The sequence below is a fragment of the Peromyscus leucopus genome, chromosome 1 (genome assembly GCF_004664715.2).
Source record: "Peromyscus leucopus breed LL Stock chromosome 1, UCI_PerLeu_2.1, whole genome shotgun sequence".
NCBI lineage: Eukaryota > Metazoa > Chordata > Mammalia > Rodentia > Cricetidae > Peromyscus > Peromyscus leucopus.
Genome location: NC_051063.1, coordinates 164,258,668 through 164,273,321, shown reverse-complemented (window position 1 = coordinate 164,273,321; position 14,654 = coordinate 164,258,668). Strand labels below are relative to the sequence as shown.

General features: G+C 45.4%; 1 pseudogene; it reads right to left on the bottom strand.

The window, feature by feature from the left end:
* Window positions 1-9,095: 9,095 nt before the first annotated feature.
* LOC114684676 lies at window positions 9,096-14,358 on the bottom strand (annotated as a pseudogene).
* Window positions 14,359-14,654: the final 296 nt, after the last annotated feature.

Genomic DNA, 14,654 nt, shown 5'->3' with positions numbered 1-14,654 from the left:
AAAGCTGACAAGACAGGGAAGCCGCCAGGGAGACTGCCATCAGGATAGCCAAGTCCAGCCTCCTCATCTAGTCCTTCCGGGATCCAGACCACCCAGCTCGGCCACAGAGCACAGACAGACCGCAACGATGTGACAGGGAGCTGGTGACAGGGAGCTGGTGACAGGGAGCTGGTGACAGGGAGCTGGTGACAGGGAGCTTAAGTAAAGGCAGGAGAGGCCAGGTTTGGTGACGCAGCCCAAACCTTCCAACCATCACCCACACCTGGCACAGATCCTGGCCCTGAGGCAAAGCTGGCAAAGCTGGGCAAGTCTCCTCCTGCCCTGCCCCCACACTCACTGGGGTGCGGCTTGCCCTCCCCTCTCCCAGGCCTGTAGAATAGGGATAGTCTTTAACATCAAGACTGGGGAGGCTTGCCCTGCCCCTTCAGGACATCTGGCTCCTCCCTTGCACAGGACTCTGTTGGGTTTCCTAGAGACTAGCTGGATCCAGACCAGCTCAGCAAGCTACAGCCTCCACCTTCTCACCCCAGGCTCGGGAGCCGGGCTGACAAAGCAGATCCACCTCTGCCCTTGGTCCCAGCCGTAAGAGCTCAGCGCTGAAACTGGAGCTGCTAGAGGCTGCGTGTGGCTGCTTCTCCAGTGCTGGGTCCCGGGGTCTGGCACATTTGAAGTGCCCAGTGATGGGGGCAAAAGGATGAAGGCACACTTAACAATGGCCCCGCCGAGGCCTCTGGGTGTCCCGATGTGTGGTCAGAGAGCCACCGCCCCCGAAGCATTAACACACAGGGATTGAGCTGGTGGGAGCAATCTGCCCAGAGATCAAACTGTGCAACCATTAACTGGGCCACTGGGCCAGTGTCTCTAAGCACCTCTCTCCTGAGGGCTCTGCCCAGCTCAGAGTCCAGGCACTATGATCCTTTAAGTCTCTAGCACCTCCCTGAATTCTCATCCTCCCACCCAATTTGTAGATGGGTGAGATGGGATATGGGTAGAGGTGTTCCAGTCCCCAGTCACCCCCAGCTCAAAAATGAGAGGAAATAGGAACTGAGAAGAAATAGGAACCCTGCCCATGAATCTTTACGTTAGGATCCTGCCTCACTCCTGCACATGCGCAGCCCGGGGTCTTGAGTCTTAGGTCATCAGGGGGCTCTGGCGACTATGTACACACGGCGTGGTCATGCAATCTGCGCCTTAAAAGCCGGATGTAGACCCCACGCTCTCTCTGCTCTCGGATCCCTGCTCTGCTCTTCTGCTCTGCTCCTCTCTTCCCCCACCTGGCCATCTTTCTCTCTCATCAGGCCTGGTCCCCTCTCCCCCGCCCCTTTTCCTCCTAATAAAGCTCTGAATACTGATACTTGGTGCTGTCGTGACGGTGACCTTTCCACGGTGACCTTTCCACGCCGCAACCAGCGCCACCACCAGCGCTGATTATCAAGATTATCATCCTTTCACTTTAGGTCCAATTCTTCACTTGGAAAAGAATCCATATTCTCTCTCTCTCTCTCTCTCTCTCTCTCTCTCTCTCTCTCTCTCTCTCTCTCTCTTTGAGACAGGGTTTCTCTGTGTAGCCCTGACTTTCCTGGAACTCACTCTGTAAACCAGGCTGGCCTCAAATTCAGAGATCCTTCTGCCTCTGAGTGCTGGGATTATTGGTAGACACCACCACCAATAGCTGAGAAGAACGTTGACAGAGGAGAATCAGGCACTGTGTTAAAAGAAGTTCCTGGAAGGCAGATAAGGGAAGAGTGGGCAGCAGCCATTCTCAGGAAGTCCCCTCAAAAGGTCTTATCCCCCACACTGCCCTACTCTCGTCTGTGGAAGAATTAAGGTCACTCTAGGATGAATTTGGGCTTAGCAGCAGGGTGAATCAGCTCTGTTGAACTGACTGGCCGTTGCTTCATGGCAAAAGTTTTTTTTATTATTACATAATTTCCGACTCTTAGCAAATCATATTGTATCAAAACCTCTTTTTTTTTTTTGGTTTTTCGAGACAGGGTTTCTCTGTGTAGCTTTGCGCCTTTCCTGGGACTCACTTGGTAGCCCAGGCTGGCCTCGAACTCACAGAGATCCACCTGCCTCTGCCTCCCGAGTGCTGGGATTAAAGGCGTGCGCCACCACCGCCCGGCTTCAAAACTTCTTATTTTGAGTTGTTTGGAGGAATCATTTGCCCAAGCAATCCTCAGCCATGAGACCTCTTCATTTTCCAAGTCCTCTCATAACTATGTATTGCAAAGGCTCTGGAATCCTTCAGAAAGAATTCAGATGAGAATCAAACATGTCAAACAAAAGGTAGCAATCACGAAAGGCAGTTCCAAGCCCAGGTGCTAACACCCCAGAATTCAAGCCGAGGCGATGCTCTGTGGACTCTCCTGCTCCATCTCCCACTTCTGTCTAAGCTATGATCAATCAGGTTGATGATTCTGTAGCCTTTCTGTAAACATAGCCTTTCTCTATTGTTTTGTTTCAAAATCTTATGCTAATAAGTCAAAATACATTTTAAAGCCAATGAAGTTATTATTGCTAGAACAAGGGAAACCACTGCTAGAACAAGAAATCTATTAAAGTGATATTCAGGGTTGAACAAGGCTAATGTATCTGCAAAGTATTCCATAACATCCATTCCTGTCACATCAGGTAACCTTTTTGAAAGAGTTTCCTTAATTTCTTTCTGTAGATCATAAATCATTTGAGAAGAATTAGGGTGACCCATCAAATGCATCTTAACCTTTTCCCAGACATGCCTGCTATTATTGAAACTTAAATGTGTAATACAATAGGATGTAACATTCCAATCACATTTTAATTTTACCTGTTCGCTCAGTATTCCTAACTGATCTTCCTATAATATAACAGCTTGTATCAAATCATTGACTATCTCACTGTCTATTTTATCTTGTTCAGTCCAAAGTTCTGTAGAATGTTTATGCCAGTCTCGAACAAACTCAGCAGTTTGAATTTCTTTATGAAATGCCAGCTCAGCTATTGCAGCTGTAGCAGTCAATGCAACAATTTCCATAATTACAGCAGTAATCAGTCCAAGCATTCGATCAGGTCTTCTTAATATTCTTTCAGCGAGCTTCTGTACCAGCATCATCACAAGAGAGCATTGGAAACCTTACTGGGATCCAGATTGCTGGCCTTGCTCTAAGAAATGTATAAAATTTCAGAGTTATGTTTAAAGTCATACTAGAATTAACACAGGTATGAAGGGTACAACATTTACAAGTGATGCTAGAATTATTAGGATGCCATTGTACAGGCCCCTTCAGTACCAAATAAGGTAATGGTACACATGCCATAAAAGGTTGGCTTAGATTTAGTCTAAAAGACAGAGTATACTTATCATACTTAATGTTTAACTTTCCTTCCCAGCTTTAAGAGGCTGGAAAGCATTTGCTAATTTCTTTTTTTTTTGTTTTTTTTGTTTTTCGAGACAGGGTTTCTCTGTGTAGCTTTGCGCCTTTTTCTGGAGCTCACTTGGTAGCCCAGGCTGGCCTCGAACTCACAGAGATCCACCTGCCTCTGCCTCCCAAGTGCTGGGATTAAAGGTGTGTGCCACCACCGCCCGGCTCATTTGCTAATTTCTACAAGTTAGTTTGAACTGAATTGTCAAATTGCAGGAGAGGACCTGATTTTCCAACTCAATGCCATTGAATAGGTTCATTAACAGTAGAATTAATGTCTGCAGTTCCATTCAAAGTATATCTGTGCCATCTTAACTCTGAGTGAGAATATTTTCCTTGAGGGAAGCTGTAAGAGCTCTAATCAATTATGTCTCTTGGGAGATCGTAATTAGCACTCCAGGTTTCTCACTCTTAATTGTTGCCAATGTACCCAGTCAGATTCCTTGTTGGTAACCCACATCTCACAAATAGGAATTCCTTGCACTCCCATCGTATAATTTATGATTTCCTTACTCTTCTCCATACATAGGCTTAGCAGGTCCTTGCTTGTCATAAGGACCAGGTAGCCAAGAAGATTCATTAATCACCACAGTGATATCCATATGTCCCCAGCTTGCTCCCATGTTAATTGGGGATTAGGAATGTAGGCACAATATATGTGACTAATCCCTGTCACCTGTATAGTTATCACAGCACAGCAAGGAACAAGGTCGCAGCATTTAAGTGTCCTCCAGCCAGTTGAACTATCCCTTTTGTCACACAGATTCTTAGCTGTCCCCAGGTGGGAAGATCATCTCTTCTTTCTCAAAGTCATGTCACTCATATCAACAGCCAAAGCATCCAAGAGACTCTTCTTGCTCATGTCAAAGTTTTATCAGTTTTGATGGTATCCACAGCCTTTTGTTTCCTTCAGAAGCAGAAGCATATGCTCGGCCCCATCTGGTTTCCATTCTGATGTTAAAAAACCCTAGTAATACACAGGCTGACTGGAGCCAGCAGTTTCCCCCCACAGTCCAATGCCTTGCAGCAGCTGTTGTTCTTGTTTCATTAGCATTTAAAAAATTAAAGTTAGTAATCTACCCCTGGGAGTCCTCATATCCCCCTTCTGCTTAAAAAGCATCTCTTTTAGAGTACAGTTTCAACAATTGCTTGTCCTGGGAGATTATATGGTATCCCTGGAGTGTGTTTTATGTTATAACATGCAAAAATTTGTTTCATTTTATTAGAAACATAATCAGGGACATTATAAGTTTAATTTGTGTCGGTATGCCATTATCTTCATTAAGAAATGTGTAATTATAGAATCAACCTTTTCAGAACTTAAGCAGATGCCCATTGAAATCCAAAGTATGTATCAATGGTATGATGAATACATTTTAATCTTTCAAATTCTGTTCAATGAAATACATACACTTGAAGCATTAATCTAATGAATCTTTAACAATAAAAAATTGGGAGTCAAAAGTTGGGGTAAGAACCTGAAAGATCAGAGAAGCAGGAGCAGCTGCCATTTGCTTCCTACCTCTACCATTTCTCTGTCCCAAAGGGCTGAGATCCTTTTTTTTTTTTTTTTTTTTTTTTTTTTTTTTTTTTTTTTTGGACTGAAAAAAAGAGCTGCCTTACTACTTCCAGTCTCCTCTCTGTCTAAAGTCCTCCAAACATCTATGGACATCTAGTGGGTAGTTCCAACTCTGACTCCAAGCAAGCTTTATTTATCAGAACACAATCAAAATATCACACAATATCCACTTGCCAAATTTCATTTTTTATGTATATGTGCCTTTGGTCAGGTAAAGAAATTTGATTATACAGTCAACAAGTAGGACAGTTCTTTTGTAATTTCTTTCTTCCTTTCTTCCTTTCTTCCTTCCTTTCTTTCCTTCTTTCTTTCTTTCTTTCTTTCTTTCTTTCTTTCTTTCTTTCTTTCTTTCTTTGTTTTTTTGTTTTGTTTTGTTTTTGGCTTTTTGAGATAGGGTTTCTCTGTGTAGTTTTGGTGCCTGTCCTGGATCTCACTCTGTAGACCAGGCTAGCCTCGAACTCACAGAGATCCACCTGGCTCTGCCTCTCAAGTGCTGGGATTAAAGGCGTGCACCACAACTGCCTGGCCTTTTGTAATTTCTTTAGCTTGTTGTCAGGTAATGGATTTTTTTTCTTTAAGCTCTTACTATTGGCATGATGCTTATATATATATATTTTATTTTACAATACCATTCAGTTCTACATATCTGCCATGGGTTCCCCTATTCTCCCCCCTCCCACCCCCTCCCCTTACCCCCAGCCTACCCTCCATTCCCACCTCCTCCAGGACAAGTTCTCCCCCGAGGACTGCGATCAACCTGGTAGACTCAGTCCAGGGAGGTCCAGTCCCTTCCTCCCAGACTGAGCCAAGCGTCCCTGCATAAGCTCCAGGTTTCAAACAGCCAACTCATGCAATGAGCACAGGACTTGGTTCCACTGCCTAGTTGCCTCCCAAACTGATCAAGCCAATCAACTGTCTCACCTATTCAGAGGGCCTGATCCAGCTGGGGGCCCCTCAGCCTTTGGTTCATAGTTCATGTGTTTCTATTCATTTGGCTATTTTTTTTCAATAATTGAGTAAAACTGAAATTTATTATAAGCCACAGTCGTCCTAGGAACCTCCATGCTATATATATAGCCTCTATGGTTCTATGGGTTGTGGTCTGATTGTTCTTTATTTTATATCTAGAATCCACCTATGAGTGAGTACATACCATAACTGTCTTTCTGGGTTTGGGTTACCTCACTCAGGATGATTTTTTCTAGTTCCATCCATTTGGCATGATGCTTTTAATGAACACATTTCCTATCAGTAATTGATCAATTTCTTTATTTCCTTTTGCTAATGGCCCAGGCAATCCAGTAGGAGACTGAATATGAGTTATACATAGTGATAATTTCTGTCCTGAATTGCTTGTTGCCATTGCATGAACAGAAAATTCAACTTTGAATTATCAGAAATATGCAATTATCCTATATGCAATAAAACTGTTTCTGCATATTGAGATTCAGTAATTATTAAGAGATTCATTATAGTCTAATAAAACCATTAGAATGGCATACAACTGATTTTGGACTGAATCATATGGACTTTGAATTACTTTACTGATATTTCCTGCTTTATAATAAGCCATTCCTAATTTATTTGCATTAGTATAAAATGTAAGACCCCCCAAAAAAGTAAGAGCTTCAGAAACAGATGCTCTTTTCACTATGTGAGGAAGAATCCATTCAGTTCTTTTTATAAACTGAAGCCATTTAAGTTAGTTATCATTAATTTTTCCTAAGAAATTGTTACAAGCTCTTTGCCAATCATCATTAATCACCCACAATTGCATAATTCCTTTTTAAAATATCTTATTCATTTTTATTTCATGAATATTCATGTTTTGCCTGCATGTATGTCTGTGTGAAGGTGTCAGAGCCCCTGGAACTAGAGTTACAGGCAGTTATGAACTGCCACATGGGTGCTGGGAATTGAACCCAGGTCCTCTGGAAGAGCAGCCAGTGCTCTTAACTGCTGAGCCATCTCTCCAGCCCCCACAATCGCATAATTTCAACATGAGTATAAGGTACTACAATCTCAGCTGGATCCATTCATGACAATTGACAATGTCTTATCTTCCCTTTATAGTTAATTTGGAAACTGTTATTAGCTTTTTAGCTTTTTACTCCGTTTGTGAGCTAGGAAAATTCATTGAAAAATATAATCCTCCCTCTGCATAGTAAGTCCATAAGGGAATGAGCGAAAGGTGTGATTACTAGAAGACATCCAGTTGTGAGATCTAATTGATCCGCACAGGCATCCTGCAATTTTTGCTCTACTTGAATCAATTCCCTTTCTGCTTCAGCTGTTAATTATCTTGGACTGTTTAAATCTGAGTCACTTTGCAAGATTTGAAACAAATTATTCAATTCTTGAGTAGTCAGTCCAATGGTAGGCTGCAACTAGTTAATATCACCCAATAATTTTTGAAAATCATTAAGAGTGTGCAATTGATCTCTTCTAATCTGTACCCTTTGTAGCCGGATTCTCTGTTTACTTAATTTAAATACTAAATAATTAAGAGAATCTCTCTGTATTTTCTTCAGGAGCAATTCGTAATCCCTAACAGGATAAAAAAATTTTATACTCCATTAAACACTCTTCCTAAGGTATCTGTATTAGAAGCAGCCAATAAAACATCATCCATATCCATCCATACTTTTCCAGGGAGAAGTACATGTTCATGCCCACAGGCATTGCCTCTCTTGCACCTTCTGAGTTCATGAGGGGTACAATGTCAGTGTAGTGACATCTGGTCAAGTTAATCTAGCTGCAAGGGAGTCCACAAGTAAGTTCCCCATTAGCCTCCCAGGAGAGATCTACTTCGTCTTTTCTGGCCTGGTTTGGGAAGTCATACTACATCTCTGTAATCCCATTCTCTTACTTATGAGTGAACTAGTGAAGTTGGTTTGAATTGAATCTCCCTTTTAAGGTAATATAAATGTCAAGAAGAGGATGAGATGTCTTAGTTAGTAGAAAGATTGTTAATTATGCATAGGACCTGTTTCAATACCCAGCATCCATCCAAAAGGCTCTAGGTGTGGTAGCACATGTCTTTAAACCCAGCACTTGGGAGGAAGAGGCAGGTGAATTTTTATGAGTTTGAGGCAGCAAATTCCATTCCAGTCAGGGCTACACAGTGCAATTCTGTCTAAAATAACAACTAAATAAATGTTTTAAATGCTAGGCATAGCTGGGCAGTGGTGGTGCATGCCTTTAATCCCAGCACTTGGGAGGCAGAGCCAGGAGTATCTCTGTGAGTTTGAGGCCAGCCTGGTCTACAGATCGAGATCCAGGACAGGCATCAAAACAACACAGAGAAACTCTGTCTCGAGAAAAAAAAAGGTGGCATAAGCTGGACATGATGCATGATGGCATGTGCCTTTAATCCTAGCACTTGGGAGGCAGAGGAAGGCTGATCTCTGAGTCTGAAGCCAGCCTGGTCTGTAGAGGGAATATCAGGACAGCTAGGGCTACACAGAGAAATCCTGTCTTAAAAAACAAAAAACCAAAAAGCTAGGTATGTGATGGCATGTACTTGTAATCCCAGCAACTCTGGGGAGACAGACAGGAGGAGGCATGGAGCTTGGTGACCAGCCAACCTATGTCAACCTGTGAACCATCTCAAAACCATGGTTCCTGATTAAGTACACTCGAGGTCTATGGCCCCCACAAGCCTGTTTAAAGGAGTTTGCACATGTGCACATACACTAAACTAAAACTAAGTATTTTTTTTTTTTAAGAAATGGGATTGGAATTTATAACTACTCCATCTCTCTTCCCTTATAATTACAGTATGATCATGAATATTCTGTGTGAGACTTCTATAAATATTGTTCTCTCTGGTTGGCTCATTAGTGTGTCTTTTGAGACAGAGTCTCATGTAGCCCTGGCTGTCCTCAAACTTGTTATGTAGCCCAGGGTGGCCTTGAACTCTTAATCCTCCTGCCTCTACCACCCAAGTGCTGGGGTTATAGATACATAGCATTGCCTGCAAAATCTTGTTTGTGAGACAAAGGTCTTGCTGTGTAGTTCTGGCTGGCATTTTTTTCTTCTTTTTTTCTTAAGATATGTAAGACTTTCCACGTTTCTCAATTAAGCTGGCTGAATTGGTTGCTTTGAAGGGATTAGTCAAAGAGACCAAATCCCATACCCTCATCTGATTCCTCTTCCTTGGCTTCAGCCCTGACTGGGGCTGCAGCAGCAGGGGAAGCAATAGTAGTGAGATCGGCCCCCCAGGCAGCCGCCACCAAGGCAGATGGATCAGCCAAGAAGGCTTGACCTTCTCAGCAAGTGGGAAGGTGTGCTCAGTCTCCACAGACAAAGCCGAGATCTGCTTGTTCATCTGTGGCACCCAGGGAAGAGTCATGTAACCAGTCCGCAGACAAACACTGGCAACCTTTCCCACACCCTCTAGGAAGCAGGAGTGCAGAGTCTGCTCTGTGGTGTCAAGCACTTCTGGGTTGTGGGTGCTGCCATTGACAGTCACCTGCTGGATATGGAGGAGATGCTCAGCAGTGTGGGTGGCTTCACTGTTCCTACTTTGTCTCCGATTTTATCAACTGTACGTTACTTAGAATTTCAATGGTACTCTAAGAGAGCTTAGCGATGATGCCTAAAGCCTGGAAGAGAGAGGGCTTCTCCGGCCTCACACAGTGTTGGGCTGGCACAACGACCACACACGGGGCGATGGCACCAGCACGGGCAGCAGCGCGGGCACCAGCATGGCCGGCAGCAGCACGGGCACCAGCATGGCCGGCAGCAGCACGGGCACCAGCATGGCCGGCAGCAGCACGGGCACCAGCATGGCCGGCAGCAGCACGGGCAGCAGCACGGGCAGCAGCACGGCCGGCAGCACCGGCAGCAGCACGGGCACCAGCACGGGCACCAGCATGGCCGGCACCAGCATGGCCGGCAGCAGCATGTCCCTAATCTCGGAGAAGTCCTCCTTGGTGAACACGAAGTCCACATTCCCCAGAAAGAGGCAGCAGTTTCTCCGGAGCTGGGTTGTTCTCCAGGTGTCCCTGATGGCCTTCCCCATCCTTACTCAGCAGCACAGTGTTCCTGCGCAGGGACGCATGGATCTGCTTGGAGGCCACATTGTCTGCTTCTACAATGAAGCATTTTGGGTAATCATCTAAAAGTTGGATGATCTCCCCCCCCTCTCCATCTCTCTTTCTCTCTCTCAGACAGGGTTTTTCTATGTAACAGTCCTGGCTGTCCTGGAACTCACTCTGTAGACCAGGCTGACCTCGAACTCAGAGAGATCTGCCTGCCTCTGCCTCCCGAGTGCCTGGTAGGTGGACTTTTCTTTCCCACCCACAAGTTTCCAAATAACTGACACGAACTCTTGCCCCCCCACCCCCCCCCCCCCCCCGCCCCCGCGCGCGCACGCGCGCTTATAAGAGTTTATTAGAGTTAAAGGGACAGAGTGCGCAGGCCTGTGGGAGAGACACGTGCGTGGAGAAGAAGGACTGGGAAGCATGGCGCTCCACTTTAAAACCGGCTGGGGGCATGGCCAGGTCACGTCACTGCTCCACGCATGTGCGTAGATCACATGGTCACGTTGCGCGCTTACGTAGCCATGTAGCGTCATGGATTCTGGTCACCGAGATGCCTTGGCTGGAACTTGCTAGGCGGAGGTGTCCGGCCTGACTGGAATTGGCTAGGCGGAAGTGTCCGCTTGGTAAATGCGACCGTGTTGTGAACCCTTCATTCCTGACTCTTTTATTTTTTAAAAAAAGAAAAAATTGTAGTTGGCTGGGTACGGGGGCGACATTTCTCTCAAAGACTGCTTCCAGCTGAATAGTGGGCGTTGGTTGGCTCTTGGGGGAGGGTGAGGGGTATCTTGTGAAGTCTGGGAATGATGGTGGACATCCTGGAATGATGTTCTGCCGTCTCCTGGTTCTGCGGCTGTCCATCCATGCTGTGGCTGGGGACCTCCCGTTTAACAAGATACTGTTGACATAGAGAGAGCTTAGAGAGAAAGAATCATTATTGTTTCATTTTAGAGTTGGCATTTGTCTGAGGTAGATCTGGCCTGCCCAGATAGAGGCATGTGACATTTACCTGAGGTAGATCTGGTCTTAGTACTCTGCTTAATTTCTATCTGAGACAAGCCTCATTAGAGGTAGTTTATTTAAGGCACCTGTTTCCATTTAGGAAACACAAGTGATCAGTTGCTGAGTATTGAACAATGATAAATTGTTGTATTACATTATTCCTTACCGCCTGGATATTTTTGATGGTCCTTTTGCCTCCGGCTCTGTGTGGCCCTGGTTGGAAAAGGAAGGAGTGGTACCTTATTCCTCTGGAATTGGCGACAAAGCAGTGGATCCTGATGTCCTCTGGAGCTTAAGAGTGAGAGGCCCTGTTTGTTTCACTGTATATGAAGAGAGATTTTTCTGGGATGGAGGTGAGATAAAAGGTTTTAGGTGAGACAGGTGGACCCAGTGAGGAAAGCCCTTGAGTTTAGCAGCTGTGGGGGTTACAAGAATTACCTTGAAGGGTCCCTGCCACTTAGGGGAAAGAGGTGAAGGGCGCTGACCTGGAGGAGAGAGAAGAACCTGATCTCCAGTGTGTATTGGAGATGGGCAAGGATTGTCACATGGCTGAGGCAGTGAACAGTCCGCATAGCTCCATAGAATAGACCTTAGGTGACATAAAAGAGGAGTTAACAGTCTATCTGGAACAGTCGGAGGCTTGGAAAAAAGACCTGGTGTTAGAACTGGTCTGAGGAGATATTTAACTTTTCCTGATGGTGGGCATATGGGTAAAATCGAGCTGTAGCCCTGGGGAGGTGGGAAGCCTCCAGCATGGCCATTATATGGCCTGAGTTAGACACGGATCCTCCTTTTGCTATGAGAAGTCCACGCTCCCTCCAAATAGCAGCGTGGGACAGGAGGATATGAAAAGCATATTTGAAGTCTGTAGAGTTAGTGGCTAGGAGAAGAAGTAAGAGAGCTGCTGGCGTGTCTGGGAGGAAGCAAATGTGTGGAGTGAAAAGAAATGGACGCTCCTACCTTAGCTAGGAGATCCTTCCCCATTAAAGGTACAGGGCAACTTAGCACCACTAAGAATGTATGTGTGAGAGGGATGCCTCTGAAAATACAATTAAATGGCGGTGTCTGCTGAGGTAGATAAGGCTGTCCCCCAACCCCGACAATAAAGGAGGTGGCATCCCAAAACTCCCAGGGCTGAGTCAATGGCTCTGGTGTCCAGAAGGAAAGAAACAGATCGCTTCCCTGCTGCGTTCTGGGTTCCCTGTCATGTCTGTAGCCAAGCCTAGGTCTGCTGGAGGTCTTAGCTTGATGTACCCATGCGTCTTGGTGCCTGGGGGCAGTCAGCTGACTCTGTCTTTCTAGGCGGCACTTTTAACAAGGCTGTTGATGGCCTGGCAGGGCATTCGGTAGCCCATGGCCTTTTCCTCACTTAAAACAGGGACCCAACAGCTTTTGGAAGTCAGCGAGTGCCAGCACTTGGCAATTTTGTTTTCGGGCTTTTATCTTTTCCCTGGCACACCTTAAATGCCACAGATGACTCTCTTGCCTGTGGGGTCAGGAGCCTTGCTCTCCAGATACTTAAGTTTTAGTCGGGAAGGTCTGGGGAACAAGAGACGGATTTTCATCCTTATCCTGAACTATTTACTGGTTTTGGGCAGCCTTATGGAGGCCTGTCAGGAGACAGGTAATAAACCTATCTCTGGCTAGACAGCCACTCTGGGTGTTGTAGTCCCAGTGTGGCTCCTGGGGGGTGTGAAAGGTTAGTTTGATGAATTTCGTCTGCGTGAATCCTAGCCTGCTCCCATACCCACCTGCGCTCCTCAGGAAGTCATGAAAGGTGAGACTATAAGATTGAGTTATATATTGAAACTGTTTAATAAAGGAAGCAGAATTAGACGTATAAGAACCCAGCTTACTTTTTATCTGAGAGAGTGGATGGAACATGAATTTTAATTATTGGTTCCTTAGCAAGATCTAGAGTCAGAGATTCCGGAGTCAGAGAATTCTTTGGTTTATGTATAGCTAGGAGCATATGAGCAGGAGAGAAGGAAACGAGAAGAGACAGTTTAGCGTTGAGAAAGAAGAAAGCAACTCTTTCCATTTGCCTGAACACCGACAGTGATTCAATAGCTCCCATGAAATATCGGGATCCAAGGAGCCGCTTGGTGGCCCTTTTTGTTATTGTCTAAAGCATACTTTGGCCACTTCTTTGAACATAAACGAGTTAGCTTAGAAGTATTTATGTAAGGCATTAAACTGAGAGGTTTTAAAGCTTCAACAAGGCAGCCTAATGGAGAGGAAGGACTAACAGGGTTGGAAGCCTTGTTTCCCATGTCTGCAGCAGAGGCAGAAAAATAATAAAAAAAAAATAAAAAAGAAACATGATCCGGAGCCAAGACCTCAGGCGTCCCCAGGGTCAAGGGCGGATTCCAGGCACGACCTGCTTCACCGCTCGTCAGCGGAAGGCAGTGGCCTCCTCCACAGTGAGGGAGTGGAATTTCTGAGAATCCGGACAGCCGGACGGTGGCCCCAATGCAAAAAATATCTCAGGCTGCAGACGTGGGAGATGGCTAGAAAAGTTAGGCCTGCGATAGGGGCCGACCATAGCCAATGAAGACCGTGGTCGGGGTTCCCCCGGTCTCAAGAACACGTGTGAGGTGCCAGACAATCAACGGTCGTTCTCACAGGTTCAGGAGACTGTTTACGCTGGCCGAAAATGGGGGGACTCACCAATCCAAGAAAGCGGTGTTGGATGCAATTTGGATGCGGTTCAGGCGAATGGAGAGTGGTCTGTCGCATACGGAGCAGATTCCCCGGTTTGCGGGTTTCCAGGCGCAAAGCGCCCGGGAGTGCCCACTCGGTTTCAGCACCAAAATGTTAGTTATTTAGCTGCGTTGTGTTCTTACCCTGCAAGAAAACGTCATGAAACACGACAGAATCCGCTTATAAGAGTTTATTAGAGTTAAAGGGACAGAGTGCACAGGCCTGTGGGAGAGACACGTGCGTGGAGAAGAAGGCACGAACTCTTAATATTAATTATAAATGATCGCCAATAGCTCAGGCTTGTTACTAGCTAACTCTTACAATTTCAATTAGCCCATATTTTTATCTATGCTTTGCCACGTGGCTTGGTACTTTTTCTCAGTGTAGCATGTCCATCTTGCTTCTCTCTTCATCTGCTCTATACACCAGATTCTGCCCTTCTTTCTCCCAGTGTCCTCCTAGCCTGACTCTCCCGCCCAATCTCTTCCTGCCCAGGTATTGGTCAGTCAGCTTCTTTAGTAAACCAATCACAGAGACATGTATTCACACAGTGTAAAGGTATATTCCACAGGATGGTCCTAAGGAAGCAGTTGGATTTCCAGGTCGCCCTGTCTTCCTAAGGCATCACAGCAGTGTGTCAAGGATTGCCACACAGAGTTTAAAGATGACATCACTCTAATGAGGATGCTTATTGAGAAAGGCTGATCTTGGATTCTTTCTCTTTTTTTTTAAAGATTTATTTATTCATGTATTTTATGTATATGAATGTTCTATATTCATGTACACCAGAAGAAGAAATCTGATCCTATTACAGATGGTTGTGAGCCACCATGTGGTTGCTGGGAATTGAACTCAGGACCTCTGGAAGAGCAGTCAAGTGCTCTTAACCTCTGAGCCATCTCTCCAGTCCTGGCCTTGGAC